This window comes from Gorilla gorilla, chromosome 9 (assembly GCF_029281585.2).
Source record: "Gorilla gorilla gorilla isolate KB3781 chromosome 9, NHGRI_mGorGor1-v2.1_pri, whole genome shotgun sequence".
Lineage (NCBI taxonomy): Eukaryota > Metazoa > Chordata > Mammalia > Primates > Hominidae > Gorilla > Gorilla gorilla.
This window is the reverse complement of record NC_073233.2, coordinates 43,031,622-43,050,691: the sequence shown is the minus strand read 5'-3', so window position 1 is coordinate 43,050,691 and position 19,070 is coordinate 43,031,622.

The window sequence follows — 19,070 nt, the reverse complement described above, 5'->3', positions numbered from 1 at the left end:
TGTATACATATGTAACAAACCTGCACATTGTGCACATGTACCCTAGAACTTAAAGTATAATAATAAAAAAAAGACAAATTCTGTATGTTTTTCCCCTGAGAAAGGTCAGCAAACTCAACTTCAGAAAAACAAAAAGGCAACCCAGACTAATCTGTGGAACTTATTGACACTTGGAAATAGCTGGCTTCACGGCCAGGTATGGTGGGTCATGCCTGTAATCCCAACACTTTGGGAGGCCGAAGCAGCAGATCACCTGAGGTCAGGAGTTCAAGACCAGCCTGGCCAACATGATGAAACCCCGTCTCTACTAAAAGTACAAAAATTAGCCAGGCATGGTGGTGGGCGCCTGTAATCCCAGCTACTAGGAAGGCTGAGGCAGGAGAATCACTTGAACCCCGGGAGGTGGAGGTTGCAGTGAGCCGAGATTGTGCCACTGCACTCCAGCCTGTGCGACAGAACAAGACTCCATCTCAAAAAAAAAAAAAAAAAAAAGAAAGACTATACATTTTTGCAGACATAAAAGTACTATAATTATATATCATGTACCATAACCTTCATTACTGACTTGACATTATTTTGACACTAAAATGTCTTCCTATATTCCTTCATGCAAAATTTATTTACATTAGAATTATATTGTTTGATCTTTTTTCCCCACTTTTGTACTAGAGAGAATAACTTTCTGATTGTTATCCCTATAAATCAACATTCTGGTGCAGCCTGTGCAGACATTTTTTATTAGTTTCTTTACTGTAAATTCAATGGATTAATAAATCATGACATTAATTATCTGATTCTATAACGAAATGTTAACAAAGAAACTAGACACCAGATAAATATTAGTTGAAAGAATATAAATTTTAATGTGATCCATTTCTGCGGTACACAACCTGGGTTTTCTAAGTAAATGAAGTCAATGATGAAAACCATAATGTGCAAGATCCAGAGCTTTACTAAGGAGCAAGAGTGAATGAGATTTGGCCTTTGCCCTTGAGGTTGAGAGAAAACATGTACACAAATAACTACAATACAAAGTGGAATGTGATGAGTGCCAAGAGTGTTACACAATCATTCCAAGGCTCTGCAGAGGATGAAACGACACCTGGTTGGGAGACTCTGAAAGGTTCATGAAGGAAGTGACCCCTGGGATGCATCTTAAAGGATGAGCAGAAATTTCCTGGGCAGAAATGAGGGGTGACCATCCAGAAAGAGAGAACAATAAGAAGAAAGGCATTAGGTGGAAGGAAACACTCAGGAGACACTGGTAGTCGGTTTTGTTGGTATCTTGGGGTGCATGAGAATGAGTCCTTGAATGCTAAATTGATACATTTTTAATAATTCAATAGAGAATGAGCAGCTAGTGGTAGTTTTTTTATTGAAAAAAGGATAGCAACACAAAGATTCATATAAAATATGCTAGAATTGAGAAAATAGAGGCCGTTAGAGACTAATTAGAAAATCAGAAGGCTTCCAAAGGAGATAAGTAAAAATAGGCTGGGCGCAGAGGTTCACGCCTGTAATCTCAGCACTCGGGAGTCCAAGGCAGGCAGATCATGATGTCAGGAGTTTGAAACCATCCTGACCAACATGGTGAAACCCCATCTCTACTAAAAATACAAAAATTAGCCGGGCATGGTGGTGTGCACCTGTAATCCCAGCCACTCAGGAGGCTGAAGAATCGCTTGAACCCGGGAGGTGGAGGCTGCAGTGAGCCGAGATTGTGCCACTGCACTCCAGCCTGGGCAACAGAGCAAGACTCCATCCGAAACAAAAACAAAAACAAAAACAAAAAACAAACAAGCAAACAAAAACACTAGAATTGAGAGAATAGAGGCATTTAGAAACGAATTAGAAAATAAGAAGGCTTCCAAAAGAGGTAAGTAAAAATAAAGGCCTGAATCATGGCAGGCGGAATACAGAGGAGAGATTGAAATCAAAAGGTTATTTTTGCAGAGGCTCTGGCCACCAATATGGTGCTATAAACAGGATGGAGGAATATCTGGGTGAGAAAGAGGTGCTGCTTTAGAGTACAATGTTCTGAACATATGAATGACTTGTGCATGCACAAGGAAGCCCTCTCCAGAGAAGACCCAAGACACTCATGCATTTCTTCCCTTTCTCAGTGTCAGAGATCCTAGAACTTACCTAGCTACAACTGGGTCACACCTGAGGTTTTCTCCAGCATGATAAGAATACCCAAGACCCTCTTTCAATACATCCAGTCTCTATTGCTCATTTATTCAACATCACAAACTCATGTGCTTCCCATCAATATGCACTATACTCAACCTTATAAGGAGGATAAGACACTGTCTTCATCTCCATGTTCTGATAGTCTAGTCCTATTGCAACTCTGGCAGAGAAGGATGTGTTTTCTTGGTGTTTACCTCTTTTTAAAAAAAGGAAATGACTTTTTCTGCGAAGTTAAAATAAGATGAAATTTAAAAAAGAAAATATTACACACATTGCAATAAAAATACGCAAGATAAAGTTGATGCAATCTCAGAAAATGGAGCAAGCAAATCAAAATAGGAAAACATTACAGTAGCAATATAAGAAGTTCAACATCTGAAAAGTGGACATTCTGGAAAGATAATAAAGAGGAAATGGAAGGAAGAAAAAATTTCAAGAAAATTTCCCAAAACTGAAGATCTAAATTTCCAGGCTAAGAGGCTACTGAGTACTTTGCACAAAGGATGAAAATAGACCTATGCCAACACATATCACCATAATCAGAATATTAAGAATATAAAATTGAGATCATATAAAATTCCAGAGAGAAAAAGCCAAAAAGCCCTGTGCAATCTGGCCCTGCACACCCCTCTAGGTTCACCTCTTCTCAATCACCTACTCCTAAGCCCAGCTCCCTTTCCACCCATCTTCCCTCAAATATAAGTAAAAATCACACATCTCTTCTGTTTAAAACCCTCTCATGGCTTACACTGCAGTCAGAATACATAAAATACAAAGAAAACAGGGGAATTAGGCTTTAGGTCAGCCTCTAAAGTTTGATAACTCTTACGAGCATTAACATTCTTAATGAATGGATAAAGGATTCTGCTTTACAGACAGCTACAAAAATGAAATTGTTCTTCCTACCTACTTCACTTTCCCTTCCTAGTTCCCCTTTGGTCCTAAGTCCACAAGTTTTAGTGCACAATGTTGGCAATATTGAAATGGCTCTATTGTCTGGGGTATATACCCTGGCTCTTGGTCTCAGTTGAAAAAGAATTCAGGACACGGACACACATGAGGAGTGGGTTCAGGAGCGGAAAATTTAACAGAAAAAGAAAAGAGAGAGAAAATGCTTCCTCATGTTGAGAAAGCGGGTTGAAGAGGGTCTCTTTGGTGGCGGAACCCAGTTTTGTACAGAGGGCTGAAGAGGTGGTGACTGATTTACAAAGGCTCAAGGTATTGGGTTGACCAGGTGTGCCATTTACTTAGCTGAGGAAAAGACTGGCCCTCCCACCCTAGTCTTTTATTATGCAAATGAGATCTCCATCTGGTGGCAGCCATGATGCTTGTACACGTGGCTTTATCTGAAGGCTGCCATGACACCTGGCACACGTGGTGACAGGGAAAAGAGGGTGGGAGATGCCATATTGGGTGGACCTGGCTTTTAGCCACAGGCATTGGCATATCAATGCTTGCAGGTCTGGCTTTTCAAGACACTTTTTGTTAGAAAAAAATGTTTTAGGGGTTGCTTTTTATTAAAGGAAAATTCCAAGAACTTTCACCCTTTCTAGCCACCTAAAAACAATTTTTTTTAATTTTATTTTTATTATACTTTAAGTTCTAGGGTACATGTGCACAACGTGCAGGTTTGTTACACATGTATACATGTGCCATGTTGGTGTGCTGCACCCATTAACTCGTCATTTACATTAGGTATATCTTCTAATCCTATCCCTCCCCCCTCCCTCCACCCCATGACAGGCCCAGTGTGTGATGTTCTCCACCCTGTGTCCAAGTGTGATCATTGTTCAATTCCCACCTATGAGTGAGAACATGTGGTGTTTGGTTTTCTGTCCTTGCGATAGTTTGCTGAGAATGATGGTTTCCCAATCCATCCATGTCCCCACGAAGGACATGAACTCATCCTTTTTTATGGCTGCATAGTATTCCATGGTGTATATGTGCCACGTTTTCTTAATCCAGTCTATCATTGATGGACATTTGGGCTGGTTCCAAGTCTTTGCTATTGTGAATAGTGCTGCAATAAACATACGTGTGCCTCTGTCTTTATAGCAGCATGATTTATAATCCTTTGGGCATATACCCAATAATGGGATGGCTGGATCAAATGGTATTTCTAGTTCTAGATCCTTGAGGAATCACCACACTGTCTTCCACAATGATTGAACTAGTTTACAGTCCCACCAACAGTGCACAAGTGTTCCTATTTCTCCACATCCTCTCCAGCATCTGTTGTTTCCTGACTTTTTAATGATTGCCATTCTAACTGGTGTGAGATGGTATCTCATTGTGGTTTTGATTTGCATTTCTCTGATGGCCAGTGATGATAAGCATTTTTTCATGTGTCTGTTGGCTGCATAAATATCTTCTTTTGAGAACTGTCTGTTCATATCCTTTGCCCACTTTTTGATGGGGTTGTTTGATTTTTTCTTGTAAGTTTGTTTAAGTTCTTTGTAGATTCTGGATATTAGTCCTTTGTCAGATTGGTAGATTGTAAAAATTTTCTCCCACTCTGTAGGTTGCCTGTTCACTCTGAGGGTAGTTTCTTTTGCTGTGCAGAACCGCTTTAATTAGATCCCATTTGTCAATTTTGGCTTTTGTTGCCATTGCTTTTGGTGTTTTAGTCATGAAGTCCTTGCCCATGCCTATGTCCTGAATGGTATTGCCTAGGTTTTCTTCTAGGGTTTTTATGGTTTTTGGTCTAATATTTAAGTCTTTAATCCATCTTGAATGAATTTTTGTATAAGGTGTAAGGAAGGGATCCAGTTTCAGCTTTCTACATATGGCTAGCCAGTTTTCCCAGCACCATTTGTTAAATAGGGAATCCTTTTCCCATTTCTTGTTTTTGTCAGGTTTGTCAAAGATCAGATGGTTGTAGATGTGTGATATTATTTCTGAGGGCTCTGTTTTCTTCCATTGGTCTATATCTCTGTTTTGGTACCAGTACCATGCTGTTTTGGTTACTGTAGCCTTGTAGTATAGTTTGAAGTCAGGTAGCATGATGCCTCCAGCTTTGTTCTTTTGGCTTAGGATTGACTTGGCAATGCAGGCTCTTTTTCGGTTCCATATGAACTTTAAAGTAGTTTTTTCCAATTCTGTGAAGAAAGTCATTGGTAGCTTGATGGGGATGGCATTGAATCTATAAATTACCTTGTGCAGTATGGCCATTTTCAAGATATTGATTCTTCCTATCCATGAGCATGGAATGTTCTTCCATTTGTTTGTGTCCTCTTTTATTTCATTGAGCAGTGGTTTGTAGTTCTCCTTGAAGAGGTCCTTCACATCCCTTGTAAGTTGGATTCCTAGGTATTTGATTCTCTTTGAAGCAATTGTGAATGGGAGTTCACTCATGATTTGGTTCTGTTTGTCTGTTATTGGTGTATAAGAATGCTTGTGATTTTTGCACATTGATTTTGCATCCTGAGACTTTGCTGAAGTTGCTTATCAGCTTAAGGAGATTTTGGGCTGAGATGATGGGGTTTTCTAAATATATAATCATGTCATCTGCCAACAAATATTTATTAGCAAGACTAATAAAGAAGAAAAGAGAGAAGAATCAAATAGATGCAATAAAAAATGACAAAGGGGATATAACCACCAATCCCACAGAAATACAAACTACCATCAAAGAATACTATAAACACCTCTATGCAAATAAACTAGAAAATCTAGAAGAAATGGATAAATTCCTGGACACATACACCCTCCCAAGACTAAACCTCTTTTCATAATTTAATACCATTTATTTCTTTCTCCTGCCTGATTGCCCTGGCCAGAACTTCCAACACTATGTTGAATAGAAGTGGTGAGAGAGGGCATCCCTGTCTTGTGCCAGTTTTCAAAGGGAATGCTTCCAGTTTTTGCCCATTCAGTATGATATTGGCTGTGGGTTTGTCATAAATAGCTCTTATTATTTTGAGATACGTCCCATTAATACCTAATTTATTGAGAGTTTTTAGCATGAAGGGCTGCTGAATTTTGTCAAAGGCCTTTTATGCATCTATTGAGAAAATCATGTGGTTTTTCTCATTGGTTCTGTTTATATGATGGATTATGTTTATTGATTTGCATATGTCGAACCAGCCTTGCATCCCAGGGATGAAGCCCACTTGATCATGGTGGATAAACGTTTTGATGTGCTGCTGGATTTGGTTTGCCAGTATTTTATTGAGGATTTTTGCATCGATGTTCATCAGGGATGTTGGTCTAAAATTCTCTTTTTTTTATTGTGACTCTGTGAGGCTTTGGTATCAGGATGATGTTGGCCTCATAAAATGAGTTAGGGAGGATTCCCTCTTTTTCTATTGATTGGGATAGTTTCAGAAGGAATGGTACCTGTTCCTCCTTGTACCTCTGGTAGAATTCGGCTGTGAATCCATCTGGTCCTGGACTTCTTGTGGTTGGTAAGCTATTAATTATTTCCTCAATTTCAGAGCCTGTTATTGGTCTATTCAAGGATTCAACTTCTTCCTGGTTTAGTCTTGGGAGGGTGTGTGTGTCCAGGAATTTATCCATTTCTTCTAGATTTTCTAGTTTATTTGTGTAGAGGTGTTTATAGTATTCTCTGATGGTAGTTTGTATTTCTGTGGGATTGGTGGTTATATCCCCTTTATCATTTTTTTATCGCATCTATTTGATTCTTCTCTCTTTTCTTCTTTATTAGTCTTGCTAGCAGTCTATCAATTTTGTTGATCTTTTCAAAAAATCAGCTCCTGGTTTCATTGATTTTTTGAAGGGTTTTTTGTGTCTCTATCTCCTTCAGTTCTGCTCTGATCTTAGTTATTTCTTGCCTTCCGCTAGCTTTTGAATGTGTTTGCTCTTGCTTCTCTAGTTCTTTTAATTGTGATGTTAGGGTGTCAGTTTTAGATCTTTCCTGCTTTTTCTTGTGGGCATTTAGTGCTATAAATTTCCCTCTACACACTGCTTTAAATGTGTCCCAGCGATTCTGGTATGTTGTGTGTTTGTTCTCATTGGTTTCAAAGAACATCTTTATTTCTGCCTTCATTTCGTTATGTACCCTGTAGTCATTCAGGAGCAGGTTGTTCAGTTTCCATATAGTTGAGTGGTTTTGAGTGAGTTTCTTAATCCTGAGTTCTACTTTGATTGCACTGTGGTCTGAGAGACAGTTTTTTATAATTTCTGTTCTTTCACATTTGCTTAGGAGTGCTTTACTTCCAACTATGTGGTCAATTTTGGAAAAAGTGCGATGTGGTGCTGAAAAGAATGTATATTCTGTTGATTTGGGGTGGAGAGTTCTGTAGATGTCCATTAGGTCCGCTTGGTGTAGAGCTGAGTTCAAGTCCTGGATATCCTTGTTAACTTTCTGTCTCATTGATCTGTCTCATGTTGACAGTGGGGGTGTTAAAGTCTCCCATTATTATTGTGTGGGAGTCTAAGTCTCTTTGTAGGTCTCTAAGGACTTGCTTTATGAATCTGGGTGCTCCTGTAATGGGTGCATATATATTTAGGATAGTTAGCTCTTCTTGTTGAATTGATCCCTTTACCATTATGTAATGGCCTTCTTTGTCTCTTTTGATCTTTGTTGGTTTAAAGTCTGTTTTATCAGAGACTAGGATTGCAACCCCTGCTCTTTTTTGTTTTCCATTTGCTTGGTAGATCTTCCTCCATCCCTTTAGTTTAAGCCTATGTGTGTCTCTTCACGTGAGATGGGTCTCCTGAATACAGCACACTGATGGGTCTTGATTCTTTATCCAATTTGCCAGTCTGTGTCTTTTAATTGGAGCATTTAACCCATTTACATTTAAGGTTAATATTGTTATATGTGAATTTGATCCTGTCATTATGATGTTAGCTGGTTATTTTGCTCATTAGTTGATGCAGTTTCTTCCTAGAATCAATGGTCTTTACAATTTGGCATGTTTTTGCAGTGGCTGGTACCAGTTGTTCCTTTCCATGTTGAGTGCTTCCTTCATGAGCTCTTGTAAGGCAGGCCTGTTGGTGACAAAATCTGTCAGCATTTGCTTGTCTGTAAAGGATTGTATTTCTCCTTGACTTATGAAGCTTAGTTTGGCTGGATATGAAATTCTGGGTTGAAAATTCTTTTCTTTAAGAATGTTGAATATTGGCCCCCACTCTCTTCTGGCTTGTACAGTTTCTGCTGAAAGATCCGCTGTTAGTCTGATGGGCTTCCCTTTGTGGGTAACCCGACCTTTCTCTCTGGCTGCCCTTAACATTTTTTCCTTCATTTCAACTTTGGTGAATCTGACAATTATGTGTCTTGGAGTTGCTCTTCTTGAGGAGTATCTTTGTGGCGTTTTCTGTATTTCCTGAATTTGAATGTTGGCCTGCCTTGCTAGGCTGGGGAAGTTCTCCTGGATAATATCCTGAAGAGTGTTTTCCAGCTTGGTTCCATTCTCCCCGTCATTTTCAGGTACACCAATCAGACGTAGATTTGGTCTTTTGACATAGTCCCATATTTCTTTGAGGCTTTGTTCATTTCTTTTTACTCTTTTTTCTCTAAACTTCTCTTCTCACTTCATTTCATTCATTTGATCTTCAGTCACTGATACCCTTTCTTCCACTTGATTGAATCAGCTACTGAAGCTTGTGCATGTGTCATGTTAGTCCTCATGCCATGGTTTTTATCTCCATCAGGTCATTTAAGGTCTTCTCTACACTGTTTATTCTAGTTAGCCATTCGTCTAATCTTTTTTCAAGGTTTTTAGCTTCTTTACGATGGGTTTGAACACCCTCCTTTAGCTTGGAGAAGTTTGTTATTACCGATTATCTGAAGCCTTCTTCTCTTAACTCATCAAAGTCATTCTCTATCCAACTTTGTTCTGTTGCTGGCGAGGAGCTGCATTCCTTTGGAGGAGGAGAGAGAGACTCTCTGATTTTTAGAATTTTCCGCTTCTCTGCTCTGGTTTCTCCCCATCTTTGTGTTTTTATCTACCTTTGGTCTTTGACGATGGTGACGTACAGATGGGGTTTTGGTGTGGATGTCCTTTCTGTTTATTAGTTTTCCTTCTAACAGTCAGAACCCTCAGCTGTATGTCTGTTGGAATTTGCTGGAGGTCCAGTTTTGCCTGGGTATCACCAGTGGAGACTACAGAACAGTAAATATTGCAGAACGGCAAATGTTGCTGCCTGATCATTCCTCTGGAAGCTTCATCTCAGAAGGGCACCCAGCTGTATGAGGTGTCAGTCGGCCCCCTACTGGGAGGTGTTTCCCAGTTAGGCTACTCAGGGGTCAGGGACCCACTTGAGGAGGCGGTCTGTCCATTCTCAGATATCAAACTCCATGCTGGGAGAACCACTACTCTCTTCAAAGCTGTCAGACAGGGACGTTTAAGTCTGCAGAAGTTTCTGCTGCCTTTTGTTCAGCTATGCCCTGCCCCTAGAGGTGGAGTCTACAGAGGCACACCAGGCCTCCTTGAGCTGCAGTGGGCTCCACCCAGTTCAAGCTTCCCAGCGGCTTTGTTTACTTACTCAAGCCTCAGCAATGGTGGATACCCCTCCCCCCACCTCGTTTCCACCTTGCAGTTCGATCTCTGTTAGCTGTGCTTGCAGTGGGGGAGGCTCCATGGACGTGGGACCCTCCGAGCCACGCATGGGATATAATCTCCTGGTGTGCCATCTGCTAAGACCATTGGAAAAGCCCAGTATTAGGGTGGAAGTGTCCCAATTTTCCAGGTACTGTCTGTCATGGCTTCCCTTGGCTAGGAAAGGGAATTCCCCAACCCTTTGCACTTCCTGGGTGAGGCAATGTCCCACCCTGCTTCAGCTCACACTCCGTGGGCTGCACCCGCTGTCCGACAAGCCCCAGTGAGATGAACCCAATACCTCAGTTGGAAATGCAGAAAGCACCCATTTTCTGTGTCGCTCACATTGGGAGCTGTAGACTGGAGCTGTTCCTATTCAGCCATCTTGGAACCTCTAAAAATAATTTCTTAGTAACTCCTGTATTATTTCCCCCCTCTACAGACATAAACTTAACTGCTGTTAGGGGGTGTTGGATGATGATTCTTTCTGGCTACTTCCTGCTAAAAAGGGGCATCTTGTTGGGGGACAGTGGTTGGGCCTCCTCTTGAGGTCAATCTAAGTGTTCTCGGAAGAATGGTGTGTCCATGTGTGTTTCTGTCTGCAGCACCATTTGGGGTTTGATTGCTTCTAGGTGAAAAGAGATAAATTTTACAAGGAGGTTTAAAATATAGGATTAGAATATGAGTATTGAGATTACCACTCTTAATGGAGGTCCTATAGACCATAACTATGAGAGTAGAGTTTGATACCTGTTAGTTACACCAATGGATTGTAATACCAGTTTGCCTCCACTAGATGTCGCTGTACGTAATCAGAAACATTCATATAAAAGTAACATTCCTTTTAGGAAAAGTGGCATTGGATTGGGTGGCTAGAATAACTTTAGTGTTAACCTTGGCTACATTTTTCCTGCAATTATCAATCCTTTCATGACTTCCACAGAAAATCTCTTTCCTTTATAACCTTTGCATAACCAGGATGCGACATATTACCAAACCCAATAAGAAGTTCCAGCAAACTCAGTGATAGTAAAACTTTCATGCTTCCCTTTTGTTGGCAGCTATTATCCCTGCTATAAGGATAATAATTAAGCAAAAAATATTGCAGCAGTGGAAACTCTCCATCCAATATTTCAATTAAAAGGTGCTACCGGCCGGGCGCGGTGGCTCATGCCTGTAATCCCAGCACTTTAGGAGGCCGAGGTGGGTGGATCACCTGAGGTTGGGAGTTCGAGACCAGCCTGACCAACATGGGAAGACCCCGTCTCTACTAAAAATAAAAAAGTAGCTGGGTGTGATGGCGCATGCCTGTAATCCCAGCTACCAGGGAGGCTGTGGCAGGAGAGAATCGCTTCAACCCGGGAGATGGAGGTTGCAGTGAGCCGAGATCACGCCATTGCACTCCAGCCTGGGCAACAAGAGTGAAACTGAGCCTCAAAAAAACAAAACAAAACAAAACAAAAAACAGTGCTACCGTGTATAGCTCTACTACAAATAGTAAAGTGAGTAGAGCAATTCCTGCAAGTGTGGTGTAAGTAGATAATTTCCATCTAAAATTTTACTTGCTAAGATATAGAATTTCCCTTTGTGGATCTATAAAGTTCCTTGGTTCTATTTCCCTAAACAAAGAAACCTCTGGGTTATGGGCACCCTATTCACTCTCATTACCTGGCAGAATTTACAGGATAGTTGCCCAGAACTAGCATATTGATCTAGATTTTCACATTACCTATGCCTTTTTGCTTCTTCCAAGCTGCAGGAGATCACCACTTGATTCACAGGAATAAGCAGGGTTAGTCTAAAATGTAGGCAAAAAGCTGAAAAACAATTAATGAGACTATGATTTAATGACAAATGTATGATAAGCTTTGGAGCATAATGATAAGCTTTAGAGCACAGTTTCTCTCTCTAGTCCTCATTTTTGGTAAAAGAAAATTATGATAGTATTGTGTTGTTTGTAGAATAAACTTTAGTTTTATATTTGGCCTGATTATTTGCATAAAGTACAGTAAGAATAATTATTTCTATATAAGCCTTTTGGATGGGCTTTGATGGCACTCTGTTTCAAAAGGAATCTCAGATAAGACCTCTTTAAGCCAAGCCCAGCCATGAGTTTGTATCCTGTGAGTCCCAAGATAAACTTGGAGCTCCTGGACCTGTTAGAAAGTGACATTCTTTACTGACCACAGGTTAGGAACCCTGTGTGGGGACGGTGTAGACAAGGGATGAGGCCAGTTCTCCCCAAGAGGCTTTTATCGGCACTGGAAGTAAAGATAGACTCTTAAAGGGAAGCATACCCTTTCAGTCAAAGCCTTGGTAAAATAACTAGCTTTTCCAGTTGTGTCCTGTTGAAAAAGAAAAATGGATTCTTATTGCACTGATGCAAACAACTATATTTCCATAAGTTAAGAGTACTCACAGGCAGTTTCCAACTTCTAGAGGAACCAGGCAGACAGAAACAAACATGCTCCAAATTTTGTTTGCAGGAGTATACCTTACTCAATCATTAAAGGCCATAAATAGTTTAAAATAAGTTTTCTTAACTCTGAAAAACAAAACAAGGATCAGCAACATTCCAAGTAAAAGTCAAAAAGGTTGCTTTAACTTTCTGAGTGCAGTCCATTTAGTTAACTCTTGTATTGCTTGACATTCGTGAACATTTCAGTTCTTCATGAGTCCCACACATTCTTTCTCTATTCCAATGTTACAGTCTTCAAGTCTATTAAAAACTCACATTTGAGAACACCTGTTCAAGTTTTATAGCTTGATTATAACCTATCTTTTAAGAAGGAACAAAGCAAGACAAAATGGTCTTTGAATGACAAAATTTCCAGGATAGTTACAGTTAAAAACATGACTGACAGGCTGGGCATGGTGGCTTATGCCTGTAATCCCAGCACTTTGGGAGGCCAAGGCAGGCTGATCACGAGGTCAGGAGATCGAGACCATCCTGGCTAACATGGTGAAACCCCGTCTCTGCTAAAAATACAAAAAATTAGCCAGGCATGGTGGTGGGTGCCGGTAGTCTCAGCTACTCAGGAGGCTGAGACAGGAGAATGGCATGAACACGGGAGGCGGAGCTTGCAGTGAGCCGAGATCACGACACTGCACTCCAGCCTAGGCAACAGTGTAAGACTCCATCTCAAAAAAAAAAAAAAAAAAAAAAAAATGACTGACAAAGAAATTTAGTTATCTCCATGGCTTATAACTTTACCCTTAATTACTATTGATAGCATATATTTAGACATTAAAATTTTAGAAATCCCATACAATTTTGGAACATATATTAGTATTATTCATCAAAATATAACTTAAAGAAGATTGGACATCGTTTTGGCAATTTCATGTGACAAAACATGTCAAATAATCCTGTTCACCTCTTTTCTGAATGTTTCAGGGGCCCTCTGAACCATCCAGAAAGCCAGGCATCAGGAAAGACAATTTTGAAACTTAAAGTTTGATTTTTGGGTGCCTGTTAAATGTTAGAAGTTTAAAACACTTGATGTTATGAAATAGAATTCCAAATTGCCATAAATTATTTATTTTGCCAAAACGATGACTCAAAAAGCAAAAATTTTTATTATCCTTTATTATTACGTGAAAATCCTGTTCAAGCAAAATTTTACCCTCGCATTAATTTACTGATATCAATCCCAATTTGTTTAAATGGAAGCTTATAGATGATTCCATCTAATCTTAACCAATTTGACCATGAGGTGAAATCTTTACAAGCCCTTTATAACCTCTTTTACTAAAGGGCAGATTAGTGTCTTAAGACACCCTTGTTGTGCTTTTATTTCAATGCTCAATTTATGAAAAGACCATGTAATATGCTTTTGAATTTAGTTAGGTTTACACATTTTTGCAAGATTAATTTTTACGATCTTTCCACAACTTACTTAAACATTTAGCTTTATCTTATTAAATGTAAGATAATCCCTTATTCCTGGGCAAAATTTGCATTTCCATGCTTTCTTATAATCTTTTACTAAAAAACACATTTCACTGTTTTTATATGCCTTGAATGTAAAACTGTTTAATGATCTCAAATACATGTTGCACTCTTAACTCTTAGCAACTTTTATTTTTGGTGAAAAGCCTGGTTAGTAAGTGTTTTTAATTGTTGTTGTGTTTCTTGAGACAGAGTCTTGCTCTGTCGCCCAGGCTGGAGCGCAGTGGCACGATCTCAACTCGCTGCAACCTCCACCTCCTGGGTTCAAGCAATTCTCCTGCTTCAGCCTCCCTAGTAGCTGGGATCACAAGCACCCGCCACCATGCCCAGCTAATTTTTGTATTTTAGTAGAGACATGGTTTCACCATGTTGGCCAGGCTGGTCTCGAACTCCTGACCTCAAGCAATCCACCTACCTAGGCCTCCCAAGTGCTGGAATTACAGGCATGAGCCACCGCGCCCAGCCAGTAAATGATTTTAGTTATGTACCAGCTTAAATATTAAAGACACACGAACTAAAAAATAAGTGCTTATTTTTTCTTTAAGCCAATTAATTGGAGTTCTTTTTATAGACATCACACAAAACACATACACAGCGACACAGACAGAAGATTCAGCACTTGTAAGATTTTTATTTGACGCTTTCATAACTGGATTACTGGCTTCAGGGTGGAGCCCTTGGAGGAATAGGGCCGGGATGGCATGCATCTTTAGGGACTAATAAGCAAGCACAGCTACAGGTAAAGACAGATCTGGAAAATTAAGGATGCCTTTTTATGCTGGATTTTGGATCCCCAAAAGGAGGGAGAGCCATCTTTTAAAGAGTGTATTTCTTACTTAATTATTACACACCAAAGCTCTCTCCTAATGTGAAGTAATTTGATACCCCCAAAACTCGAAATGGCCAGATAACACAAGGCAAAACAGAACAGAGCCTTTGATTTTGAGAGGGAACTATCTGCTTTTAATTCCTGGGGTTTCATGAGGAAAACAGAGGTTTTTTTCCCAAAACAATGTCTGTGGCACCTCCTCTGTTTTCCCACGGAGTCCCATGCTACCAGAAGTTATCTTAGGGCCTCTCATGTATGCATTAAGAGTGGCAAGACAAAAAATGGAGAAAAATAATTCAGTAGACTGAGAAGAAAAAAACCTTTTTCCAGAAAAACAAGATGCAAGAAGCGAAAACCATAAAGGCCTTTTAAATATACCTATAACTTGAATATCCACTTTTAATTAAGCTGAGTGCTCTTTAAGAAAATCCTTTTAAATCCCTTGTTACTCTACTTTAGCCACGCCAAGCAGTTAAGATTTTTCAGCTTTTGAACTTTACAAAAAGTAACCTCACAGGTGAAACCAACAAACCTTAATTAGGTTATGATTAACCACAGGTGTACAAGATATTTTCAAAGGGGGTGATAGGCAATTTTTGAAACCATCATTGCAAAATTGTCACTGAGACAGTGAAAGAGATTCAACCCAACCAACTCCATTTTGTTTCCAGCCCCTAAGTCGTCCTTGCCCATCCCTGGGCGTGGGCCGAACCAATTTTGGGAGGAGCCTGATTTACAGTTTATAATCTAAAACAAAGATGATAACAGCCACTTCATCATATATACTTCTTTCTTGCCTGGGGACCAGACCAAGAAACTAGCCACAAGATTAAAAACCATGGCCCAGGAGCCAAGCAGCTGGAGGCTACAAAACTCCAATCCTCCGTCAGCCGCTCTCAAGATCAGTGCTTAAGATATTTTGTAAGCCCTACCCTTGAGCTGGCACCACCCAAATCAATAAAGTGGCTTATCGGATTTTTGTGGCCTTCACCCAGGAACTGACTTAGCACAAGAAGACAGCCACCATTTAAAATGGCAGAGGCTAAAACAAAGAATTCCTACGTGGTTACAGGTCATGTTCCAAAGGACTTGAAACAAGATGGAGGCCTGTAGCCAAGTTTGTTACTATTTTGTTGAGCTGGCATGAACAGCAGCCTTATGGGGTCCTGGGCCTGCATCCTAACCTAAGATAGTCTTTCTTTTGACAGAACCATACAGAAAGACACACAAAGCACACCAGATTGGCTACAGCTTAAGATCAACCTCACAAATCCTTTGTCTTTATTTTTATGATCTTTTTTACCAGTTTGCACAGGGAGAGGGAAGCCAAAAGCTCGACTGGTAAATTTTTTTTTTTTTTTTTTTTGGAGACAGAGTCTCACTCCGTTGCCGAGGCTGGAGTGCAATGGTGCGATCTCGGCTCACTGCAACGTCTGCCTCCCAGGTTAAAGCGATACTCCTGCCTCAGCCTCCTGAGTAGCTGGGATTACAGGTGCCTGCCACCACACCCAGCTAATTTTTGTATTTTTAGTACAGACGGGGTTTCACCATGTTAGTCAGGCTGGTCTCAAACTCCTGACCTTGTGATCCACCCAACTCGGCCTCCCAAAGTGCTGGGATTACAGGCGTGAGCCACTGCGCTCAGCCTCGACCGGTAAATTTTTACTCTTTTTCCAGAATGTCAGGCTTCTGGATTCCCTTCCCCCCAGCTCAACTCTAAGCCAAACATTTTAAGGTTTGGAAAATTAACATTTCCCAGGTTGGAAGAACATTATAAAAGATCCATTTTAAACTGTGAAAGAAGGAAAAACACCATAGACCTGAGTTAAATTGTGGAAGGTTTCTATATACTTAACAGGGTCGTCAGAAAACTGGCCTAAGTTTCCTTTTATTTGTCTAAGGTCCTATAATGAGAAGGGAACTTGAAGGGGTCCCAAATAAGGCGGATCCTCAGATGGTTCCCCTGGAACTTGCTTCTCTAATTTCAGGGAATTATTCTCTTTGGGCCTGCCTGATATGATTGCTAAAAGAGCTGGGTTGATTTTGCAATGCTTGCAAAGGTCTAGTAAAAAGGCCATGCCCTTATGCAAAAGAAAATGAGCTGCTTTTTCTTTAAAGTCTCAGGGTGAAAGATGCCCCCAGCACCTCAGAATGCACTTCAGGGGAGTGCAGGCTGAAGATAGTACCCATCTAGAAAGAGAAGCAAGAATAAAAGCGTCCTTTTAGTCTCCTTCCTTTCTTTGTGACCCAGGATGGAGGGGAAGACAGTGGGAGCATCCCCACGACTGTTTTCTCTTTTTGGTTCCCAAGTTCTGGCACCATGTTAAATGTGCCACCCATGATTGCAGGCATGACCCTCCAAGCCACAGCACCAGAGGAACTAAGATTTGGGCCTAGTTGTGCTCCTCCAAGCAGCTGTAGTCCTCTGCCTATGATTTCCCTTTGACTTCCTAGACCTGTGTGACCTGTGTGCCTCCCTAAAAAAAATGAATCTCAAGAAAAACTAAGTAATTGGGCAAGGCCCCTTTAATGGGGGGTATGCTAGATTGAACCCTATATTCTGCTATTATGGCCCATGCTAAAGCATTTACTCTTCGAAAAACGGTTCCCGTTAACCTCTGAAACTAAAATCCTCTTATTAGTTAAGTACTGTTCTAATTGGAAACAGACTAGGTTTCTTAAAAGAATGTAGGGACTGAATGGCCGTTTTCCTGCTGTTGGGACAGCATCAGAACTAAAATTTGGCTATGGAGGACATTTTACTCCTAACTGCTGAAGGCAGAACTTTCCTGTTCACAGAGGGGGCTTAGAGCCTGATTTCTGGTGGCGCAAAAGGAAGGTGTACTGTAAGGGAAAGGAAGGACCCGCAACATGCCTCATGAAGAGGATTTCTATTTCCACTAGGAGGCGCTTTTGGGCTTAGAAATACCATGTGCTCACCAGATAAATGGTAGAGAGAGATGCTTACTAAGTTACTGCCTGCCACGTTTGCCGATCTTTCTTAACAGACCTGTTTCCCTGAACTGTAAAAATTTCCACACATCACATACACAGAGAATAGACGTAGCAACCGCGGATAGAAAAGAAAGGAAAATTTAACAATAGGATAGCTGGAAGAAAGCCTTGAGATTAAAGGATGGATTTGAGGTTCATTCCATACTCACCACTCCAATGTGTCTATCTTCTGTTCTGATCCAGATTCTGGGCGAGAACACAAAATGAAACGGCTTCATTGTCTGGGGTATATACCCTGGCTCTTGGTCTCAGTCAAGAAAGAATTCAGGACACAGACACACATGAGGATTGGGTTCAGGAGCAGCAAGTTTAATAGAAAAAGAAAAGAGAGAGAAAATGCTTCCTCTTGTTGAGAAAGCAGGTGGAAGAGGGCCTCGTTTGTGGCGGACTGCAATTGGTTTGTACAGAAAGTTGAGGGGGCGGTGACTGATTTACATAGGCCTCAGGGGATTGGGTTGACCAGGTGTGCCATTTACTTAGCCCGTGAAAAGACTGGCCCTCCTACCCTATCTTTTATTATACAAATGCGGCCTCCATCTGGTGGCGGCCATGATGCCAGTACACGTGGCTTTATCTGGAGGCTGCCATGACACCTGGCACACATGGTAACAAGGAAAAGAGGGTGGGAGATGCCATATTGGGTGGACCTGGCTTTTAGCTGCTGGCATTGGCATATCAATGCTTGTAGGTCTGGTTTTTCAAGACACTTTTTGTTAGAAAAGAAATGTTTTGGGGGTCGCTTTTTATTAAAAAAAAAAAAAATTCCACTGAGAACTTTCACCCTTTCTAGCTGCCTAAAAATAATTTCTTAATAATGCCTGCATTAATATCAGTATTACATCACATGAATTGCTCTTGAATAGGATTTTCAGTTTAAGACGTCATAATAAAGTTTCAAAAGAGCAATTGAGGAGTGGGTAAAGTTCCCATGAGAACGAACTTTCTCTCAATTCTCTACGGGATTCTGATGAATAAAAGAAAGAAACTTGTTGAACATGGAACAGTTCTGTAGAACAGGCCAGGCTTCCCAAATTTGCATTGGCCATCAGATTTTTATCAGTCTAGGAAGTAAAACACTTAGGTATGCCTTGAATACAAAAAGTGCTCAATATACATCTAACCAAATTGAACTGATGAAATGGACCTCCAAGTTCTTCAAGCTGCTAAGCTTTTATTTTTAGGTTTGATTCATTTAGTAAATATTTATTGAACCCCTACTTTACTGCAGGGCCTTTTCAGGGGTTGGGGCAGCTGCAATGTAAAGGCAGACTGGGTTCATGCCTTCTTGTAGCTCATGTTCTAAAGGGAGAGTCAGATAATAAACAAAACAAGGGTGCACAGTGATAGGGATGGAGGCTTGTGGGAAAAAGATTAAATAGGGCTGTCAGAGAGAGATTCTGGGAAGATATATTTCACCTAAGGCCTGAATAATAACAAGGATCCAGCCAAATGAATACCAGGGAAGACCAATGAGAAGGAAAAACAAGAATGAAAGCCCTAAGGTGGAAAAAAGGCAGAGTGTTTGAAAAACAAACAAAAAATAATACGAACTGGCCAGAACACAGTAAAAAATGAG